The 23,669-nt window shown below is 44.9% G+C and overlaps 1 protein-coding gene across 2 annotated transcripts in view; it reads left to right on the forward strand.

Moving 5' to 3' along the window:
- LOC124775043 (acyl-CoA Delta-9 desaturase-like) overlaps positions 1-23,669 on the forward strand; it is a 646,525-nt gene that overhangs the window by 342,662 nt on the left and 280,194 nt on the right. Inside the window, exon 1 of one of the 2 annotated variants that reach the window (XM_047249824.1) lies at positions 5,759-5,887. The exons of the other annotated variant lie outside the window; for it this stretch is intronic. The gene's annotated coding sequence lies outside the window, so the exon portion shown is untranslated. Of the gene's footprint in view, positions 1-5,758; positions 5,888-23,669 lie in introns of those variants that run through there. 2 annotated transcript variants of the gene reach the window in all.

Consider the following 23,669-nt stretch of genomic DNA (forward strand, 5'->3'; position numbering starts at 1 on the left):
CCGAGGGAATAGAAGATAGTGCATCTGTAGGGACTTATCCTTTGCACGCTCCCCGTGAGACCCACATTTCCAACATGTCCACACCACTACATTCGTAGTGCTCATAATAGATGTTTGCCCATCACACTCAATACTCGTGGCAGGTCAATCTACCAAGTCCCGTACGAGTTGGGGCATAGCGTGTGCGTTCACAAAAGGTCAGTGGCCGGGAAGCCATATTTTAACTATATATGAAGGTGGCATCTGTTCCCGAAAGAACAAATACCATTGAATGACCGTGCAGCTTCTCTAGAATGAAATGATAATTAAATCGACATCCTAGCTGCAAACAAGCGTTGATATACATCATTGGGGACATGCAAGGGATAAGTTCCTGCAGGCGCACTGTCTTCTATGCCCTTGGGGGCTCAGATGAATCTGCCATATAAACAGGAGATCCCGGGTTCGAGTTCCGGTCGGGGCACACATTTTCAACATCTCCCCAATGATGTATATCAACGCTTGTTTGCAGCTAGGGTGTCGATTTAATTTTCATTTCATTCTAGAGAAGCTGCACGGCCATTCAATGGTATCTGTTCATTCGGGAACAGGTACTACCTTCATATATAGACAATCCACAAACGGTATGCGAATCAGAGCAAATTCGTTGCGTGCACTACGGCAGTCATCACACCAACGCACCTGAAGACTGTGTCATGCTGCATGAAGAAGTCCTTAACTGCCAGTTGCACATACTCGTCCGACAGACAGCAACCGTCGACCCATCAAGGTCTTTCTTAAGGGACTAAAAGCGTAATAATCGTATGGGGAGAGATCAGAACTATGTAGCATGTACTCGAGTGTCTCCCATTTTGGTTGGCGTAACTTCTGCGTTACGACATTTGCGACATGGTGACGTGAAGCAGCAGCATCCCTTATCGCACAGTGGTGATTTGCGACTGACATGCTGCCCCATACGCGTACTTCACTCTCCTATGTATCTCTACTGGTCTTTGTCCTTCAGCAGGGAAGAAAAGAATAACAGCACGTTCGTCCTGTGTGGACGCATTCCGTAGTAACGTTGCCATAATTCGTGTTTCCGCATTTACCGCTCGCACTTCGGAAAGACACGAACGCCGCATTAATCTCTTGCCTACGGGCTTACAGACACGCATCGGAGTCGCGATACGTAGTAGTTACGCTGCAGCAACGCCCTCAATGGAAATCTTTTTCATCACCCCTTATGCTGTTGGCCACAGTACGTACCTACAAACATAAAACTTAGAAGGGGATAGAGTAATTGCGTTATAATAAAATATGAGGAGATCTAAAATATTTCGGTTCTCCTCAGCTTCGCGTTAAAACTTTTTCGTTCTGTGTGTAAAATTGTATGCACAGGGTAATTTGATATTCACCCTCACACCTCCGTAAAATGTTGACGTTTAACAAGGAGAAAAGATTATCTAAAAACAGAAATGCTTGATAGACGCGGCGAAATTGACGCAGCTTCCGTGGGGCCGTTTCCTGGATCAAGTCCGCACTGCTGAGATAACGTTCCCTATCAATGACGGACTGTCGTAACACCCAACTTCCGACGAGCGTTCTGCCGGCCCTGGACCCTTATCTCTTCCCGGATTAGTCACGCACAGGTGTGCATACAGTCGCATTATCTCGTTATTTACAGGTACGTAACGCCTTTTGCGATGTTCTGGGAACACATCAAGCAGCTGCGTCTCTTTAGCTAGAAAGGAAACGGATCTCAAGATCCCATTTGGACAAGTTCGCAGAGACAGCCTGTAAATCCAATGTGTCTGTATTGAGCAATAGTCTCTCTTCCTGCCCGTAGAACTTATTGCCACACTACCGTTCGTTTCAGTTGCCTCTGTACCATAGGCAGCAAAAATACGTGCTAGTTGTCATAACAGTAGGGAAAAGGAACAAGAGATTCTCAAAGTTGTCACCGTAGCAGTTAACCAGAGTCACGTTTTGATTCTCCTTTATATAAAGTGTTCGCGAATGATTTTGATGTGTATTGTGGGGCTCGAAGTTGCCACCAATAAGAGTTGCTGAGATTGTCACCTCACCTCTGCGTCATTTTGTTGACAAAGACGCAGCATTTCTACTGCGCCTCACGATCGTAAAGCCAATATTTGGCGTTCTGCTGTTTCAGACGTCAAGTAAGTTCTGTAAAGGTAAATACAGAGCATACAGCAAAATCCAGGAAGGTTTAACAAAATACGAGAAGAAGAAAGTATAGTAGGAACTATTCCAAGTCTAAAAGAATGAAGAACTGTTTAACAATGACGTCTGCCAACAACGTGGAAAAACGTAGTAAGTCTCCACCTACAGCTATAAAATGTGGCATCATATTACGTCATAGAGACACGAATGTTGTAATAAAAAATTTTGCGCTGCATGTGCATGTCGCTAAGAAAAGCACGGAACACAGATCAAGATAGGTGATTAAACGATTACTCACTGGTCATTCACGCGCCATCAATCTCCCTCGAAGATCACCCTCTAGTCGATACGAGGTTAAGACGACAACAAAACACTTAGTAGACAGCTGACGTAACGCTACGCAGCAGCTTACAGTAGTCGCTAAGATGCAACGATAGTGCTATCACAAAAACTACTGGCTGAGAGACGTACGTAGCCTGCGTAGTTGTGACAAACTGTATTTTCCAAAAACACGTCATTTTCTCTGTACAAGATAACTGCTTCCTTAGATTTACTTTTCTACTACTTCGCGGAACATGCGCGGCGATGAGTCTGTTACTCCGGCCATGAAGCATGAGGTTGTTTTGATTGATAACTTCATTCACAAGTTGTGGTCGGTAAATTCCATTCTGAAGGAGAGTCATCATAGATGTCTAACGAATCAAGTTACACTCGTACACTAACAGACAGAACGAGCCACAGCCGCCGCAGGGTACGCCTTTGAGTTATATAAACAATAAACTGTGACTCGTGCTGATCTATGCATACTGATAATTACGACAACCGCCGGCCGAAGTGGCCGCGCGGTTCTGGGCGCTGCAGTTTGGAACCGCGAGACCGCTACGGTCGCAGGTTCGAATCCTGCCTCGGGCATGGATGTGTGTGATGTCCTTTGGTTAGTTAGGTTTAACTAGTTCTAAGTTCTAGGGGACTAATGACCTCAGAAATTGAGTTCCATAGTGCTCAGAGCCATTTGAACCAATTACGACAACCACTTTCAGATTACTTTACATACATACACTTCGCAACAGAATTGAAGAATCACCTTTTTAGAGGCCGCGCGAGGTAGCCGCGCGGTCTTGGGCGTCTTGTCACGGCCCGCGGGGCTCTCCCCGTCGGAGGTTCGAGTCCTCCCTCGGGCATGGGTGTGTGTGTCGTCCATAGCGTAAGTTAGATTAAGCAGTGCGTAAGCCTAGGGACCGATGACCTCAGCAGTTTGGTCCCATAAGACCTTACCACAAATTTCCAATTTTTTTTTCACTTTTTTAGAAACCCAGTACTTGCCTCCCGGTGTGACCCATATGTTAGAAATTTGTCTCAAAAGTGGCTACAACCTTTCCCTGTAACGGTACGAGAGCATGGCGTCATGTGACGTCGCTCTTGGAGTAGGCGACACTTCAAAACGAAAAAAAGGCCCCAACTCAAGCATTCATGTGACTCGTAACATGGGTTAATGATGTCACACTGGCACCAAGTTTCACCACAGTCCTGCCCAACATCACCGTGGACGTATCACATGATGGAAAGGTCGTCACATCGATGGAGGCCAGGACCACGACACTGAGCGATGAAATCACTCTGTGCTTCCGAGGGAAACATCTCAGACACACCGCCGCTCGGAAAGGGCTTAAGGGGTGGCACAAAGGGTGTCAATGAAACTACCCCTTTCCTTCGGGAGTTGATTCCGTCACATTTTGCGGTCGAACACGACAGTTCGCAGTGCGATGAGCAAGGGGGATATGTTCTTGACAACCTTTGACACTGAAATAATAATTAAATCAAGACCCTATACTGCTGACAGGCGTTGATATACATCAACGGGGACAGTTGAAAATGTGTGCCCCGACCAGGACTCGAACCCGGGATCTCTTGCAACCATAGCAGACGCTCTATCCATCTGAGCCACTGAGGGCACAGAGGATAGTGCAACTGCATGGACGCTCCCTGTGAGACCCACATTCCCAACATTATGTCCACACACTACATTCGTAGTGCCCCTGCCCATTACACTCATTACTCGCGGCAGACAATCCTACCGAGTCCTGTAAGAGTTCGGGCAATACATGTGCATCCGCACAGAAGAAGGAGGTCAATGGCCGGTTAGCCTTAACTATATATGAATATGGACATGTCCGAAAGAACAGATACCATCTTCATATATACCTTTGACGCTGGCGATACTCATTCTACATTCTACTCCGCAAGCCACCCAACGGTGTGTGGCGGAGGGCACTTTACGTGCCACTGTCATTGCCTCCCTTTCCTGTTCCAGTCGCGTAAGGTTCGCGGGAAGAACGACTGCCGGAAAGTCTCCGTGCGCGCTCGAATCTCTCTAATTTTACATTCGTGACCTCCTCGACAGGTATAAGTAGGGGGAAACAATATATTCGATACCTCGTCCAGAAACGCACCCTCTCGAAATCTGGACAGCAAGCTACACCACGATGCAGAGCGCCTCTCTTGCAGAGACTGCCACTTGAGTTTGCTAAACATCTATCACGCTTACCAAATAGCTCTGTGACGAAACGCGCCGCTCTTCTTTGGATCTTTTCTAGCTCTTCCGTCAACCCGACCTGGTACGGATCCCACACTGATGAGCAATACTCAAGTATAGGTCGAACGAGTGTTTTGTAAGCCACCTGCTTTGTTGATGGACTACATTTTCTAAGAACTCTCCCAATGACTCTCAACCTGGCACCCGCCTTACCAACAATTAATTTTATATGATCATTCCACTTCAAATCGTTCCGCTCGCACATTCCCAGATATTTTACAGAAGTAACTGCTACCAGTGTTTGTTCCGCTATCATATAATCATACAATAAAGGATCCTTCTTTCTATGTATTCGTTTACATTACACTTGTCTACGTTAAGGGTCAGTTGCCACTCCCTGCACCAAGTGCCTATCCGTTGCAGATCTTCCTGCATTTCGCTGCAATTTTCTAATGCTGCAACTTCTCTGTGTACTACAGCATCATCCGCGAAAAGCCGCATGGAACTTCCGACAATGTCTACTAGGTCTCGTACGTTTAAGTGCATTATTCGGCTTCATCTCCACTAAACGGGAGGAGAGTGCGACCTCAAATTTTGCTCTCGTTTATAGGTTGGAACCACTAGGGACCGTTCTAAGCCATTCGACGAGGGCTGAATGTGGTCCGAAGCAGTAAATGGCAGTTACGCTTTATCAACCCTCCTGTTTTCTACCTCCCTGTGGCGTGATCACGCCGTAGTACAACATTAACATGTGCGTCCCTCTGAGACTGTCGCCCAGTTCGACAGCCCCCTCTGTGCCACCCGCACCCCTTTGTTGAGCAATCCGAGGGTGTCGGTGAGGCGCGCCCACGTGCCCTGTGGCACGTGACCCAGCACGCAGGGCGGCGACTGCTCACGTGCGCGGGCAGGCCCGCTGCCTCACTTCCCGCCGTCGCTATATCTGCAGATGCGATAATCGCGGCCACTCCTTGCGAACCGCATGACCGCCGTTATATACAGAGGCCCCCCTTATCTGGCGCACAGTTTGTTTTCACCGTGCTCGCCAGCGGGACTCGTTTACAAAAACTCCGCCAGCCGCAGTTTTGAATCTCTCCCGACTCAGAAGCCGCGGGTATTAAGAGTATTCATCGAGCCCATAGATACGCCACGCTTGTCTCTGCTACTGGACTTCTCTTTCACCTGCCTTCTCCACAGGTAAGCCTCAATCTCTGTGCTTTGAAACACGATGTCGACGATTACGAATCGCTGTTGAGTCTGCTGCTAAGGTTGCCGCCTGTCGGAATTTTTTCGTGACAGACACTAACATCGATCGTGCCGATCAGGTGCGTGCTAGCTCGAAGTTCCTATGGCGCTTCGTCTGCGTGACAGTATTTGCAGCGATATTGTCGAGAGTTAAGCCTTGACTGGTGTCACCTGCAGTAGCGCACTCTCAGCAGAGTTCGCAACTGATTTTTTTTTCATGGCTATTTTTATTTAGTACCAGCAGCTCATATAATTTCATTGTGCCATCTTATTTGTTTGCAATCGGTCCTATGTAAAAGTAAATTTTTCCCTAACTAGAGTAGATATGGCTAAGAACGATATTGCGGTGCCTGTGTTGTTCACAAGTACGATAACGCATGTCCGAAGGCACTTTGCATCGGACTTCTGAGAAAAATATCATATTTATTCGCCGACATCGGGCAAGCGGCTTTCAATTAAATTGTCTCCCCTGTACTGGTACACACGTAATCGATTGACGAGTGCACGTTGTAGACATATGGTTGACGACAAATGAAGTTTGCGTCCACCCCTGAAGCGTGCTCGAATGACCCAATTCCAAGTCGATCGATCTACATTTAGATCTACATTTATACTCCGCAAGCAACCCTACAGTGTGTGGCGGAGGGCACTTTACGTGCCACTGTCATTACCTCCCTTTCCTGTTCCAGTCGCTTATGGTTCGCGGGAAGAACGACTACCGGAAAGCCTCCGTGCGCGCTCGAATCTCTCTAATTTTACATTCGTGACCTCCTCGGGAGGTATAAGTAGGGGGAAGCAATATATTCGATACCTCATCCAGAAAAGCACCCACTCGAAACCTGGACAGCAAGCTAAACCGCGATGCAGAGCGTCTCTCTTGCAGAGTCTGCCACTTGAGTTTGCTAAACATCTCCGTAACGCTACCACGCTTACCAAATAACCCTGTGACGAAACGCGCCGCTCTTTTTTGGATCTTTTCTATCACCTCTGTCAACACGACCTGGTACGGATTGAGACTCGGATCGAGAATGTGGGATCGACAGTCGGTTCGGCACAGATTTTCGTTGTCGTCATTCCATTATACAGCTGATGGGTCTTCCCAACTTCGAATACAGTTCATTTACGGCTAAAGATTGTAGTCGCTGTGAGATATTTGTGAATGAGTTGTTGGCCGTGTAGCAGCAGCTACAAGATAAGATCCTTGCACTGCATCTCTCAATTAGTTTGATTCTGCTCTCATGTACATTTGATAAATGCTCCGAACTCTGGTATAGTATTGTGGAAGAGGTCGCATTAGCGTCCTCTACACGACTTTCTTTGCAGATGTACCGCACCTTTCCAGAACCCTTCCAACAATACTAAGTCTTCTAATCATACTCCATAGTTGTGATTTGACCTACTCCTCTGCCGGCCGCTGTGACCGAGAGGTTCTAGGTGCTTCAGTTCGGAACCGCGCTGCTGCTACGGTCGCAGGTTCGAATCCTGCCTCCGGCATGGATGTGTGTGATGTCCTTAGGTTAGTTATGTTTAAGCAGTTCTAAGTCTACGAGGCTGATGACCTCAGATGTTAAACCGCATAGTGCTTAGAGCCATTTGAACCTACACCTCCGATTTCATAACGCTTTTTATTATCATCTCTAAATATTTATGCAATGTGACGTGCTCTGGGAGTCTAACACTTATCTTCGTAATCTGATACACTCGTGTTGTCTGTTTTTGCTATCGGAATTATCTTCAGCATATACGCATTTACAGTGAGATACCAGTCACGTACCAAGTGAAAATTACATCCGGGTCTTATTGAATTTACTTGCGGTCGTCAACGGATGATATTTTCCTATAGACAAAAGTATCATCTGCGAAAAATTTAATAGTACTGCTGACCAAATCTGAAAAAAAATGGTTCAAATGGCTCTGAGCATTATGGGACTTAACTTTTGAGGTCATCAGTCCCCTAGAACTCAGAACTACTTAAACCTAACTAACCTAAGGACATCACACACATCCATGCCCGAGGCAGGATTCGAACCTGCAACCGTAGCGGTCGCGCGACTCCACACTATAGTGCCTAGAACCGCTGGCCACTCCGGGCGGTCCAAATCTGAAAAATGTATATGTGTATTGATAATTTTACTGGTACTATTACATTTCCTTGGGGCACAGCCCATGTTTCTCTGATTTCTGCTGAACGTACAGGGCTTGGACAAAAATATGCTAACACCGCGATAAATGCGTACTTGAACACAAATTCAGTGCTAGCCAAGCCTGCAGGTTTCACTGTTGTATCTGACCACAAGCGGCACCTTTACAATGTCCTCAGGACGTTTACAAGTGTCAGTCGTGGCCATTTTATCGCAGCTAACTGAGTCTAACGTGAGCAAATGGTTGGTGGTCGTATGCTAGCTGGTTCCGTAACCATGCTAAGCGAAGTGTTTGGTGTTTCGAGAGCCATCTTATCGGAGACTTCCTGCTAAGTCACAACGTGGATGAAAGTGCGTGTTGAGTCATCGTGACAGGCGGTCTTTGAACAAGATTTGACAAAAAATAGGACGACGACGGCAGCAAAAGTCACTGCAGAACTGAAAGTCGCACTGGCGAATCCTATCAGCGCCATAACGACGCGAAAGGAGCTCCATAACCAGGGAAATGCGTGGCGAGCTGTAATTCCAAAACCACTCGTCAGTGAAGCAAAAGCCCGTAACAGGCAAACATGGCACAGAAGTCGTAAACTTTGGATTACGGAGCAATGGATGAAACTTACTTGTTCGGATAGTTCTTGTTTCACACTGTTTACAACTTCTGGCTGGGTTTACGTATGGCGTACGCCTGTACACTGGTTGCTGCCAACACTGAAACGTGGTCGGGGTTCGATAATAACTTGGACAGCCACATCGTGGCTCCTTACTTAGCTTGCATTTATCGCGAATTTCTTGCCCAACGTAAAGTCCCGAGCGACTGGTAAAAAGCGCAGGTGACGCCTGTATATAATAAGGGTAGAAGGACGGATCCTCAAAATTGCAGACCAATATCCTTAACATCGGTTTGTTGCAGGATTCTCGAACATATTCTCAGTTCGAATATAATGAATTTCCTTGAGACAGAGAAGTTGCTGTCCATGCATCAGCACGGCTTTAGAAAGCATCGCTCCTGCGAAACGCAGCTCGCCCTTTTTTCACATGATATCTTGCGAACTATGGATGAAGGGTTTCAGACGGATGCCATATTCCTTGACTTCCGGAAAGCGTTTGACTCGATGCCCCACTGCAGACTCCTAACTAAAGTACGAGCATATGGGATTGGTTCCCAAATATGTGAGTGGCTCGAAGACTTCTTAAGTAATAGAACCCAGTACGTTGTCCTCCATGGTGAGTGTTCATCGGAGGTGAGGGTATCATCTGGAGTGCCCCAGGGAAGTGTGGTAGGTCCGCTGTTGTTTTCTGTCTACATAAATGATCTTTTGGATAGGGTGGATAGCAATGTGCGGCTGTTTGCTGATGATGCTGTGGTGTACGGGAAGGTGTCGTCGTTTGGTGACTGTAGGAGGATACAAGATGACTTGGACAGGATTTGTGATTGGTGTAAAGAATGGCAGCTAACTCTAAATATAGATAAATGTAAATTAATGCAGATGAATAGGAAAAAGAATCCTTAATGTTTGAATGCTCCATTAGTAGTGTAGCGTTTGACGCAGTCACGTCGATTAAATATTTGGACGTAACATTGCAGAGCGATATGAAGTGGGACAAGCATGTAATGGCAGTTGTGGGGAAGGCGGGTAGTCGTCTTCGGTTCATTGGTAGAATTTTGGGAAGATGTGATTCATATGTAAAGGAGATCGCTTATGAAACACTAATACGACCTATTCTTGAGTCCTGCTCGAGCGTTTGGGATCCCTATCAGGTCGGATTGAGGGAGGACATAGAAGCAATTCAGAGGCTGGCTGCTAGATTTGTTACTGGTAGGTTTGATCATCACGCGAGTGTTACGGAAATGCTTCAGGAACTCGGGTGGGAGTCTCTAGAGGAAAGGGTGCGTTCTTTTCGTGAATCGCTACTTACGAAATTTAGAGAACTAGCATTCGAGGCTGACTGCAGTACAATTTTACTGCCGCCAACTTACATTTCGCGGAAAGACCACAAAGATAAGATAAGAGAGATTAGGACTCGTACAGAGGCATATAGGCAGTCGTTTTTCCCTCGTTCTGTTTGGGAGTGGAACAGGGAGAGGAGATGTTAGTTGTGGTACGAGGCACTCTCCGCCATGCGGAGTATGTATGTAGATGTAAATGTAGATGTGGTATTGCATGGGCCCCATGTCTACTCTGAAAGGTTGCACTATTGCCAAAGGTTGTGTGACAGTTTTGGCTGGTTACGTGTATCCCATAGAATGTTTGTTTCTCAGTGGTGATGCTGTGATCTTCGAAGACACAGATCCTGTTCGCACAGCTCGCATGGTGCAGGATTGGTTTTGTGAGCACAACAACGAATTGTCGCACGTGTTCTGTCCACCATAGTCACCAGATCTCAGTATTATTGAGCCTATGTAGTGTACTTTGCAGAGAAGGATGCGGGATCGCTTTTCACCTCCATCGTCGCTACCTGAAGTCGCCACTATTTTGCAGGAAGAGTGGTAGAAGATTCTGTTTAAAACAATAAATGGACTGTATTTATTCATTCCGAGATGGCTGGAAGCTATTTTGAATGCCAACTGTTTTCCTACACCTTATTAGGCACGGTAATGTGTCGTGTTGTTGGTGTTTCCACCTTTTTGTTCACTTCCGTAAGCGGTTCAGTGTAACATACTGAGTTCCGTTAGTCAAAAATCACTGTATCACTCTTTGTTCATTAATTGACGAGGTGCTTAAGTGTCGAACACCTTTCGGAAATCTAGGGAAACGGAAACAACCTATTTACGTACACTAAACCGGGGTTATTTTGGCCCAATTTTTGCAGAGAGCAAATTCCAAATACAATTTTGTAGTATTCTCAAAGAGAGACATTCCATATGTTGCTGTGGTACCATAAAACAGTGTGGACGAATGTTACGCGTACTCGGGGCTAATGTGATCCACCCAGTCATTTCTTCACGAAAAAGTGGTAGTATGATGTCGGGACAAAGAAAACCCAATGAATATCTCTAGACGAGACATTCATGAGCATGAGTAACAAATAAAACACTAAATTTTGACCGTAAGGACAGGGAATATTGAACTTTATTCAGAAAGTGATGCCGCGCGGAATTACCAGAACGGTCTAGTGCGCTGCAGTCATGGACTGTGCGGCTGGTCCCGGCGGATGTTCGAGTCCTCCCTCGGGCATGGGTGTGTGTGTTTGTCGTTAGGATAATTTAGGTTAGGTAGTGTGTAAGCTTAGGGACTGATGACCTTAGCAGTTAAGTCCCATAAGATTTCACACACATTTGAACATATTTTTTGAGAAAGTGATACAGTAAATATACAAATGTTTCATATTTCATCAACTGAATAATAAATTTTCAAGTTATATGTTGAACTAAGGCAACCATTCGCAGAGGGAATATATCTATGTTAACGATACTGTAAGTATTGCCATGAGCCTTATTAGACAAATTACTGAAGCTCTAGTACTTGAAAATACCCACATTTTGTTAATCATATTGGACTAATAAGTCTTGTCAAATCCTCACAAGTAGAAAATAGTTTATCTTTTCGCTCGGCCATTTGAAGCAAGACTTCGCCTTTTCCATACAGTTCACTTCAGCACCTCATCGCTCACCTCAGCCCCAATTGCGGAATATTCTTCTTTGTCGTAAAAAGACTGTAGCTATTGCCCAACTACTAATTTATCTTTCAACATTTTGTGGTGCTGGACATCATCTTGCACATCAGAGAAAGTTTCAAATTCACAATCAGATTCTAGTATTACTTCATCTTTAGTTTGGGGTTCTTTGACCCGGACTAAAGTAACCTCATATTTTGCAACAATGTGCCCATTTGACAAGCGTGAAATATATTACCTAAATTGAATTTCAGACAAATGAGTTTCTCACCTTATTACCTACTAGTGACAAAATGCAGAATTATTATTGCCATATTTTAGCTTAGCAGATGTGAAACCTCCAGGCAGAAGTTAGTGGGGTGTAATAACGTCGAGTCCAGTGCTGCCAACACACTATTACTTCGCGGAACTCACAGCTTCCTAGATCATTCTTCACGTATTGTAAATACATATTGCCTTGTTTACTCAATGCTAATGACGTAATTTTAGCGGAAAAATTTAAAACTTTTTCTGACGAATGGGCCGAAGTTAATCCACAAAGGGACAAAGTAACCCCAGCTTACGGTACACCGTTTGTGAATAAACAAGATGTATTTCACATTAGTGGATTTCTTGAATATGTACTGATCCTTTGAGAGAAGCTTCTTTGCCTCAAGGAAATATGCTCTAGGATTCTGCAACACACGGACGCTCGTGCACAACAGCACCTTTTCCTCGAGAGTTTCCGCGACAGACGGAATTTCCTGCACAGTGGCGCCTTTCCCTTGAGAGGTATGAGAATTGTGTCCGTGAGAGTGTCTCTTGAGTGGAGACTGTAATGAGTGCACGAGGAGTTGGAAAGCTTTGTTTGTTTCGTTGAAGGAGATTACAAACAGGAGGAGATGGGAAAACGCAGCAAAGGGGGTCACGCCCTCATCAGGATCACTATAGACAGTGTCACGCCCTTTCAGTCCATGGGTCGCTACAGAGAGGCTTTGAATTTAACGCGGAAAATTGGCCCAAAGTCTGGTGATCACGAATTTTAAAGCACCACTTCACCTCCCTTTTCCGGCCAAACACTGGCGGTGAAAATTTCTTCCATCATACGTATTCGAAACGGTTACCTTCGGGTCGAGAACCACTGAAGGCGAACCCTAGCTGTCTCGGCTAGGGAAGCAGATTTATATGCTATCTGGTCCCTGTTTACCGTGTCCTCCAATCTGCTGTAGGCTGTTCTATAGATTAAATGGTGGGGCTACCTAGTAGCGGCGCATAGCTGCCTCCTACTAACTACCCAAATGACTAACCTACGGGTTTCAAAGTAAAGCGTGATGAACACTTCCATAGATACCACGCTTTGGCTGGATGATTGTGTCAAGACGTTAGTTCTTCCTCAGGAAAAAAGGATGTGAGATGTGAACTGGACTTACGTCAGTCACAAATTTGATGGCGAATAGATCAAAACATTGTCTGCCATTGTGAGTCTGGCCCAGCAATACATGCCTCTTCTGTTCGATCAGCGTCTGTTTAGTTAAGAAAACATAGAAAAGAAGGAAGAAGGTGCTGGTTAGAAGTAGCTCCAGTATCAGGTGCATAACTGGCCTTTTCATGGGAAGAACATAGCGGAAGGGAAAGGAAGCCAACATGTACTCGGATTGTATCGTAAAAGGACAGCACTGTTTTCCGTGTAGAAGATGCCACCCTAAGAATAGCAATGAGTGTAGGTTGCAGCCCAGTGTATGACACGAAACCATTCCCGTTTCCTTCTGGAGATTGTCGACAGTGGTGAAACTTGCTGTCTTCTCCCGTGCGGTCTCAGCACAGTTGCCAATGTCCAGTTTTGTTCTCAGAGACGAAATGAAAGTATCCTCAGGCTCAAGCTGAAAATCTTGTAATTCGGTCATTATCGCAATTGCAGATTCCTCAGATACATCTGTAGGCTGGAATCTTGTTGTGACGCTATAGATACATCGTGCACACAGTGTATAACACAAGCAGCAGGTTCGGTTGCGGAGTAGGTGTAGACTGTACAAGGGATTATTTAGATTAAGAAACACTCTGACGTGAGAAGTTCCTAGGCCTTAATTCCAGTGTCTGAAATCCAAAATTTCAGCTTCTACAAATTAGTAAACATATGTAAATTTTATGGCGCACTGAATCGGTAGAAATTTCTAATCATCTTCGTTCGATTCCCCAGAAAGATGACTCTATTACTGAAACCAAAAATATAAATCTGGCGAGATAGAAGTATATTAAGACTGTCAGTTTATTTGGTATAAAAGACGCGATGGAAGTGCACACAGATTCAAAATCAGCCACAAAATTCAGCTACAACAGTCGCACAATGGCGCAAAGATAGCTGAAGCTCGTATTTCCGGGGTTAAAATAAGGAATAAACTGTATCTCCCACAAACAGTAAGTATTGTAGAATCAGTGGATTATCAAGGATCCATAACACAGGCATTTTGGTGCTACACTGTGACTGTTATTTGTTAATATAGTGAAGGAAATTATTATGAAATACAGTAAGATGTGAAACTTTCAGTAGACCAGAATACAGAGAGGAGTATAAAGTTCAACTCACCAGAGTTAGGTGAGACCAAATGTGACGCGAATGCCGTCGCAGCTCACCGTCCTCCATAGTAAGGTGGTTCGGTGCCGTTTTAATCCCGTTACACCAGGTGCTCCAATTATTTTATTGACAAGTTTAGCAACAAATTATTATAAATAATATTTATTCATGTCCTTATCGATTTTCGACTGTGTAACTCATCACAACACGTTAATCATTTTTCATCATAGAACTGTACTTACGTAATGGCAATATTCAAAGTCAAAGCTGAGGCAAGAAATATACCATATTTTTTCTTAAAATACACATTAATCCACTTTATGATGCAAGAGATGCATAACAATTTAAAGGATCCAGTGAAGTTTGTAACTTGTAGCATAACGTAGTAAACTTACCGAATTCTTGAGGGTACTTTTGTTCCGCCGTTACAACTAAAAGAAAATGTGTGTTTTTTCTCACCAGACGTGGTTCGCTTTATTAAAGTATTGCATCCTCAGTGGTGATAATTTCTGTTTGATTTTTTGCCTACATCAGGAAATGGCGTCTGTTAGTACGTCTTTGATTTCCTTCTTCATTACGCACTGATATTTGTGCTCTAATTTTTCGCTGATTTGCAGAATTATGCCTTTTTTTACGTTTTACACAGCACACTTTTATTTATACAAATGAACAGTAAACAGTGCTGTTCGAAAAAAGCGTGTGCTTTGTGAAACGTAAAAAATGCTTAGTCCTGCAAAGCAGCGAAAAAAATAGAAAGTACAGAACTAAACAGTAAACAGTAGTATTCGAAAAAGTATACTGTGAAAGACGTAAAAAATGCATAGTTCTGCAAAACAGCGAAAAATTAGACCACAAGTATCAGCGTCTAATGAAGAAAGAAATCAAAGACGTGCCAACGGAAGACCATACCAGTAAACATTTGGGGGTAGTTCCAATCTTTCTTCTTCTCGTTGGAAGTGAGACTAGCCGTTACACTGTCGAGGGTTGTCTATTAGAATGCTTACTCATTTCTGGATTTGCTGTTGTCTTCGTTTGTACGTTTACACGTGTCTGCGCGCTGAGCTGTCATACTAATGTGAGACGGAAGGCTCTGTGACTGCAGCTGCAATATTGAGCCTGCCCCGTCGTGCTACCGACGGATTAGCGCGAAATCCCTATTATCTACATCCTGCTGTAAGCCACCTTATCTTATCGTCACCATTCATGCTCGATATGCGCGACTGAGACAGTCAGCAGGCAAATGGTGTATGGCTTCACAAAATGAATTTCACATCATCATCTATTAAATAAAATACAAGCTCATAGAATATCGCACTAGCTATGTAATCGGACTGAAGACTTTCTAGTTTATAGAATTCAGTTCATCATGATTAAGAGAAAAATACGTCCGATAGGAAAGTACACTACTGGCCATTAAAACTGCTACTCCAAGAAGAAATGCAGTTGATAAACGGGTATTCGTTGGACAAATATATTATACTAGAACTGACATGTGATTACATTTTCACGCAATATGGGTGCATAGATCCTGAGACATCAGTAACCAGAACAACCACCTCTGGCCCTAATAACGGCCTGGGCATTGAGTCAAACAGAGCTTGGATGGCGCGTACAGGTACAGCTGCCCATGCAGCTTCAACACGATACCACAGTTCATCAAGAATAGTGACTGGCGTATTGTGACGAGCCAGTTAGTTGGTCGGCCACCATTGACCAGACGTTTTCAATTGGTGAGTTATCTGGAGAATGTGCTGGCCAGGGCAGCAATCGAATATTTTCTGTATCCAGAAAGGCCTAGGAACTGCAACATGCGGTCATGCATTACCCTGCTGAAATGTAGAGTTTCGCAGGGATCGAATGAAGGGTAGAGGCAAGGGTCGTAACACATCTGAAATGTAACATCCACTGTTCAAAGTGCCGTCAATGCGAACAAGAGGTGACGGAGACGTGTAACCAATGGCAACCCATACCATCACGCGGAGTGATACACCAGTATGGCGATGACGAATACACGCTTCCAATGTGCGTTCACCGCGATGTCGCCAAACACGGATACGACCATCGTGATGCTGTAAACAGAACCTGGATTCATCCGCAAAAATGACGTTTTGCCATTCGTGCACCCAGGTTCGTCGTTGAGTACACCATCGCAGGCGCTCCTGTCTGTGATGCAGCGTCGAGGGTAACCGCAGCCATGGTCTCCGAGCTGATAGTCCATACTGCTGCAAACGTCGTCCAACTGTTCGTCCAGATGGTGTTTGTCTTGCAAACGTCCCCATCTGTTGACTCAGGGATCGAGACGTGGCTACACGATCCGTTACAGCCATGCAGATAAGATGCCTGTCATCTCGACTGCTAGTGATACGAGACCGTTGGGATCCAGCACGGCATTCCGTATTACCCCCCTGAATCCACCGATTCCATATTCTGCTAACAGTCATTGGATCTCGACCAACGCGAGCAGCAATGTCGCGATACGATAGACAGCAATCGCAATAGGTTACAATCCGACCTTTATCAAAATCGGAAACGTGATGGGACGCATTTCTCCTCCTTACACGAGGCATCACAACAACGTTTCACCAGGCAACGCCGGTCAACTGCTGTTTGTGTATGAGAAATCGGTTAGAAACTTCCTCAAGTCAGCACAGTGCAGTTGTCGCCACCGGCGCCAACCTAGTGTGAATGCTCTGGAAAGCTAATCATTTGCATATCACAGCATCTTCTTCCTGTCGATTAAATTTTGCTTCTGTAGCACGTCATCTTCGTGGTGTAGCAATTTTAAATACCAGTAGTTAAGTTCTGGCACATCCCCAGGACGGTTACCTATACAGGGTGTCTCAAACTTTTTGGGTCAAACTGGAACAGGTGAAAGTGGGTCTGCAGCCAATTTTATTGAGATAAGGAGCCAATGGTCGGAAATGCATATTTATTGTATTATGGACAAACAGCGAACACCACCACATAACAACAATGTAGCTCATAGTAATTGTTGAAAGTGTTGACTGCCACTCTCAATGCATGCGTGGCAACGGCGCATGAAATTCTGCCACACTCTCTCAAAGATCCGTGGTGTCTGTTGAACCAAGAGACAGGCAGCTTGGACCCTAGCAAATAGGCCTTCATCTGTTTCTACGGGGGCTTCATAAATCAACGTCTTTGACGTAACCCCAAGGAAAAGGTCCAGAGGTATGACATCCGCCGATCGCTCTGGGCATGGGACAGGACCCCATCTCGCAATCCAACGATGAGGTTACGTGTTGTTCAGGTGCTCTCGGGCATTAACATCGAAGTAGGCTGATGCACCATCGTACTGAAATAGCGTACTTTCGTGGACAACATGGTGTGCTGTCTCCAAGAACGGTGGCAGGAACTCCAGGTAAGGTCAGCCAGTTAAACGGGGAGGCAGCAAATAAGGTCCTATAAGATGATCTTTGACAATGCCCGCCGTTACTTTGACAGAGAATGGTTGGTGGTGGCCGTCGATGTGGATGGCGGGGGTCTGTCCACACTGCAGACATGGCCTTTGCGGCTGTTCTAAACACCATCGGTGAACGAAACCCCATCGATGAACAATACAAACTGTACCAAGTACGGCACTACAGCACTGCGGTGGATAATCCGCTGACAGAAGTGAACGCGGGACTCAAAATTCTTTGGTCCCTATGCTTACACATGACAGAAATGTAATACTTGTAGCACCACTTCTCTCCAGACTGTATCGTTCGAAGTACGCATTTCACGGGCAAGTTGACGGGTGCTTATTGCTGGGTGGTCGGCCACACGATCCAACACCATCTCCTCAAAGTCTTTTGTTCGGACATGTCTTTGTCGAGAACCTTGATCGGTTCTCTGTGGCGTAAGCGACCCCGTTTCTCGTCAATTGGTATCGGCGCAGATAAACTTCTTCTAGTTAGGGTAAGCGTTGTCTCTACATTTGTTCTGATTAGATCCTGCCGCACCGTACATTAAATGCATGTGTGCCAGCTCTCGTGATGAATAACGTTTCGTCTTTGATTAGGCGTCAAGCACTGTACGCAATAACACACCTCACCATAGACTCATCACAAGCTGTCTGATGCAATGGCAATTAACACCGGGAACAGTAGCGCGCGTGCAGCACAGGTCAATGCGCATGTGCTACGCATGCTGTCGTCACACGACGCACGTGTCATGACCTGTGTACACTATGTGTGCTTGGTGGTCAGGGGTGTAAGCTATCAGCCGCTGCCTGTTCCAGTGTACAACACACACCAGATCTTTGCGCGATTGCGGGAGAACGGCATGCTCCGGTGCAATACATGCACTGAGACTGCCGATGGTCGCCTTGAACAATTACTATAAGCTATGCTGTTGTGTGCGGCGTTCCCTGTGTGTCTCCATAACACAATAAACATGAACTTCCGCCCTGTCTCAATCAAATCGATTGCGGGCCCACTATCACCTGTTTCAGTTTGACCCAAAATGTTTGCGACATTCTTTACGCGAATGATATGAATGGTCTCGTGGATATCGTCGTGAGCTCCTGGAGGCTTGTCTCGCTTTTGTTGTAGTGGGCCTTCATAGGCGAAAACTAACGTTAATAGAAATACAGAGTGACAATTATTGAAGTACATGGATTGAAATCGTCATAGCTTCTGAACGGTTTGCGTTAGGACGTTCAAACTGCACGGCTAGCCGCGGTGCATGATGGATATAAGAATGATTTATTAGATATGGTTTAAAGGCGTAGCCCCCTTTCATTTTGATGTGTTTGTCAATAAGAAAAACTGGCGCCTTTGGGGGACTGAGAATCTGCATTTCGCGATCGAGAAACCTCTTCACCCTCAACGGGTGACTGTGTAGTGTGCAACGTCCAGTCACGGAATAATCGGTGCGATATTCCTTGTTGGCAAGGTGACTACTGAACGATAAGTGAAGGCTTTGTAGGCTGATTTCATCCCCATTATCTAAAGTGACCCCGATTTCGACAAGGTGTGGTTCATGCGAGATGCAGCTCGACACCATCGAAGCAGGAGGGCGTTTGATGTCCTGAGGAGCACTTTCGGGAACTCGTTCTGGCTCTTGCGTACCCAGAGGGCCTCGATTGGCCGCCGTATTCTCCGGGTCTGAACACATGCGACTCCATTTGGTGGGGCTATATTAAAGACGAAGTGTACAGCAATAACCCCAATACCATTTCTGAGCTGAAAACAGCCATTCAGGAAGCCATTGACAGCCTCGATGTTCCGACACTTCAGCAGGTCATGCAAAATTTCGCTACTCGTCTGCTCCACATCATCACCAGGCATATCGAACATGTCATAACCTAGATCCGAATACCTGTAAGGACGTTTACATGTCGGATAAAGTGTTTGCATTCCGTAGTTTGTAACTAACTTACGTTTTCTTTTCACACAGTCCAATAATTGTCACCCCGTATACAGTTATAGAAGGAAAAACGTCCCAGTAAACATTGGTTGGCGAACTAGATGTTTTCGAGATAACTGTGAGTGTATGGTTACGAACTGCAACTTCATTCTGCAATATTGTCCCATTATTACAGGTCTATTTGAAACGTAAACTTTTAGATTAATTCCCCATCTAAATGGTCTCAAATTTTCACCATGGCCCAAGATTGAAGAATATATTAGATGCATGCACCGACACAGTTAGTTGCTGATGTAAGACTTCACGTGCACCAATGTGGTACAAGACGGATAGGTTGAGCAGGGCCTGTACTCAAGCCTCCAAGATCCCCTCACCTCAGCCCTTTGTATATTTCTGCACGGGGGCTTTTCAAAAGTGTTTTCAGTTGAAAATTACTAGTACAGTTTCGTTAAGATTTAAAAGGGGATCTAGAGGTGCGTAAAATAATGGAGCAAGCAAAAGCGAGTAAGAGACGAGGAACCCTTTTAATATCTACGATCATAAAGTCCATTATTGAGGATGAAGCAGTATTGTATTTCTTGTTAGCCGGCCGCGGTGGCCACGCGGCTCTAGGTGCTTCAGTCCGGAACCGCGCGACTGCTACGGTCGCAGGTTCGAATCCTGCCTCGGGCATGGATGTGCGTGATGTCCTTAGGTTAGTTAGGTTTAAGCAGTTCTAAGTTCTAGGGGACTGATGACCTCAGATGTTAAGTCCCATAGTGCTCAGAGCCATTATTTCTTGTTACATTATGGCATTGGTAAAGTGTGAGCCCAATTAGAAAGAGACTTAATCACAAAGATTACATTTCAAATACATTGCCTGCCAAAACAAGTGAAGTATCCACAAGGGGTGGAGGGAAGGAAGGAAGATTGGGTTTATCATCCCGTTGACATCGACGTCATTAGAGACGGAGCGCAAGATCGCATTGTGCCAAGGATGGGAAATAAAATAGGCCACGCCCTTTCAAAGGAGCCATGCTGGCATTTACTTGGAGCGGTTTAGGGAAAGCACGGAAACGTAAGTCTGGATGGCCGGGCGCGGGTTTGAACCGTCGTCCTCCCGAATGCAAGTCCAATGTGCTAACCACTGCGCTTCCTCGCTCGGTGGAGGGAAACATGAGAATTCATGGAGTGAGAGACTATGTGATGTTGTTTCAATGGATACAAAATCGTGTCAAATTTACAAAGAACTCGAAGCATGAGCCCAACTATCAGTATGACGGTACATCCCCTCGGGCCTGGATTCGATCGGGAAGAGTATCACGAAGCGCTTGTATGCTCTCCTGAGGCCAGATGGCCCATAACTGATGTGACTTGTCCTTGATATCCTGAATACGGACATTGGGACGCGGTTGATGTCGGAGCTGGTCCCACACGTGTTCGAATCGAGGACAGATCTGTAGATCTTTCTGACCATAGGGAATACCTCAACACCATAAGGTAGTTCATAGTAGGGATGGCAGTTATCACTGAAACAACCGCGTTTCGGTTATATTGGGTTTTTCAAAGCCAGTTTAATCTGACAGCTAAAACCGCCCCAAAATTCCCGGATTATGAGATAAACGAATTTCAGTTTTTTATTCTTGTTATTGATAATCGTAGAAGTAGAACAAAGATTGAAAAATTCTGACTCTCTCAGTTTCAAGATACATAGAATCAAAATATTAAATTAAATAGGCAAATAAGAGGAAACTTTTTCCGTCCACGGTTCGCTGATTTCCTCGAAAAGTGATGAGTGGTTGAATTCTCTTAAAAGGCATATTATGTAGATACAGGCAGCCGATCAGATATTTTCCGTTTCTGTTGTGTACTACGAATGTACTGTTGTTAAGTTTTTAATTTATTACTGTTACCATATTTTCCTTTCTCTTCTATTACTTCCTAGAAATGAAGACAAATCTTTAATCGTTTCAATTCAATGAAGAATTGTACGTCATTGCTACGTTACTTCGTAAAAATATTTCCGTGCTAGGGCTGGTGCCATTCTACGTACAATACGACGGGTGTCCGGCGACGACAGCGGGTAACTACCATGGCCACACCGCACGGGCAGGCGTACCTAAGGCCACGATCCACGCAACAGGGATATCGGTGTCTCAGCAGAGTTGTCCAGTTCTTATGCCATGTGTTTGTTGTTCGTTTCTGTGGGCGTCATTGTTAAAATAGCACAGACTTTTTTATAATAACGCAATTTTTCAAACCAATGCATATTTTTTTTAAAAAAGAAAAGGTTTATTTAAAAACGAAAAATTTAAACAATGCTGCTACGGCCAACTGGTATTTCGGTATTCGGTTATTAATAACTAATGAAAAATGCCTGTTATAACTAAGACCAAAAAAATATCGAAAAATACTCGTTTTTCAGAACCAAAACACCGGTATCGGTTTTTAGCGGTCGGATTTCCCCATCCCTAGTTCATAGAGACGTGTGTTTGAGCATTGTCCTATTGAAAAATGGCACCGTGAAACTGTCACAGGAGACCTAACACATGAAGATGCTGGTTGTCCGTGACATAGGGTTATGCCGTCAGCGTTCCCTCAGTCACCACCAGCCGTGGCCTGAAGTCATACCAGATGGCTCCAGATACCATGCTTCCTGGTCAGGACGGCACTACGAACGCTGTCGTTTGTGTTGTGTTGTTAACGGCAGCGTACGCCTGGGGCGGTAATTCGCTATTCCGGCTGCTGCTAGCCTCAGACAAACAGTGCATGATGACACAGAATGTCACAGGAGTCCATTACTTGTTCTCGGATGGCAGTGGCTTATGTGAACGGCTTACGATGTGCTTGGTGCACAATACGGCTATTCTCCCTCGTGATTGTCGGAGGTTTTCGACCAGAACCTTGACGAAGAGTATGTGTGCCCACACATTTCCTTCCAGTCCAACACCGGGCCACTGTTACATCCAAAGTCGCAGAAATCTGGGTACCGCATGATTCGACCTGCCGGCCATATGGAGACTCACAATGAGGCCTCTTTAAACTAGTAGCATTCTGTGGTTTTCTGGTAACAGTGATGCTTTGCTGCACAGACGTTTACAAAATCGCGCAACGTGATTGGGTGCAACAGGCGCGCGGAGCTGCTGCGCCCAACCCACAGCAACTGTCAGGGATATTTTTACAGCGCCTTGGGTACAGTTGTGAAAGTACCAGTTTCTCTCAGCAGTTGTCGTAGTCAGACGAAAATAGTGAGTTGTAGACTGAGGTGATCCAGAAACCGTTCTCGATATGCACGTTGTGCAACTCTACCATTACGTACTACACCGTTCAGCGGGAAAATGGAAAGTGATTCAAACATCGAGCTTATTTTATATCCAAACGGTACATTTCCGGTCATGGATTCGATGTCAAAACTTTAAATATTAGAATCGCACTACAGCCCATAGAAGCCTGTATAGGAATTGTGAAACACCATGTATAATGAATATATTAGTCCAGGGTTTCTCAAACTGTGTTCCACAGAACACTGGTGTTCTGCAGGAAGTGAACAGGTGCTCCGCGAAAAACTATTAACAGCATGCCAGTTTTTTTCGACGCATTACTTTTTAAATTTTTTTTTATGATTTCTGTTTTATTATTTATAGTTTAAAATTGAAGAAATCACTGAGAAAAAAAGTTTTTCTCATTTCAAAGATTTTGTTAATTTTTAAAATAAACAATGTATTCCACCAAAGAATTATTATTCTCCAAGCGTTCTATCAGAGGAAAAGTTTGGGAAAAGTTTTATTAATTTGGGGTGAAACCATAGCTCAAATTACTTTACGGTGCTGTTCGTTGAGGTAGAGCAAGAACAATAGGCTCTCATACCTCGACGGGCGAGATTTCATTATCAGGCAGTTTGACAGATAAGACGCACTTCGGCACCTGCTAATTTCCATAGTATCGAAGTCCACGTTTCTGCAAATGTACAGCAAGATTATATATTCCAGAGAGCTCCGAACTGAACAGAGACTGTAGAGTAAATTGTTGTGCGTCTTTATATACCAGCAGTAAAACAGGTACGGAAGTTCAGTATGCG

The sequence above is a fragment of the Schistocerca piceifrons genome, chromosome 2 (genome assembly GCF_021461385.2).
Source record: "Schistocerca piceifrons isolate TAMUIC-IGC-003096 chromosome 2, iqSchPice1.1, whole genome shotgun sequence".
NCBI classification, from domain to species: Eukaryota; Metazoa; Arthropoda; class Insecta; order Orthoptera; family Acrididae; genus Schistocerca; species Schistocerca piceifrons.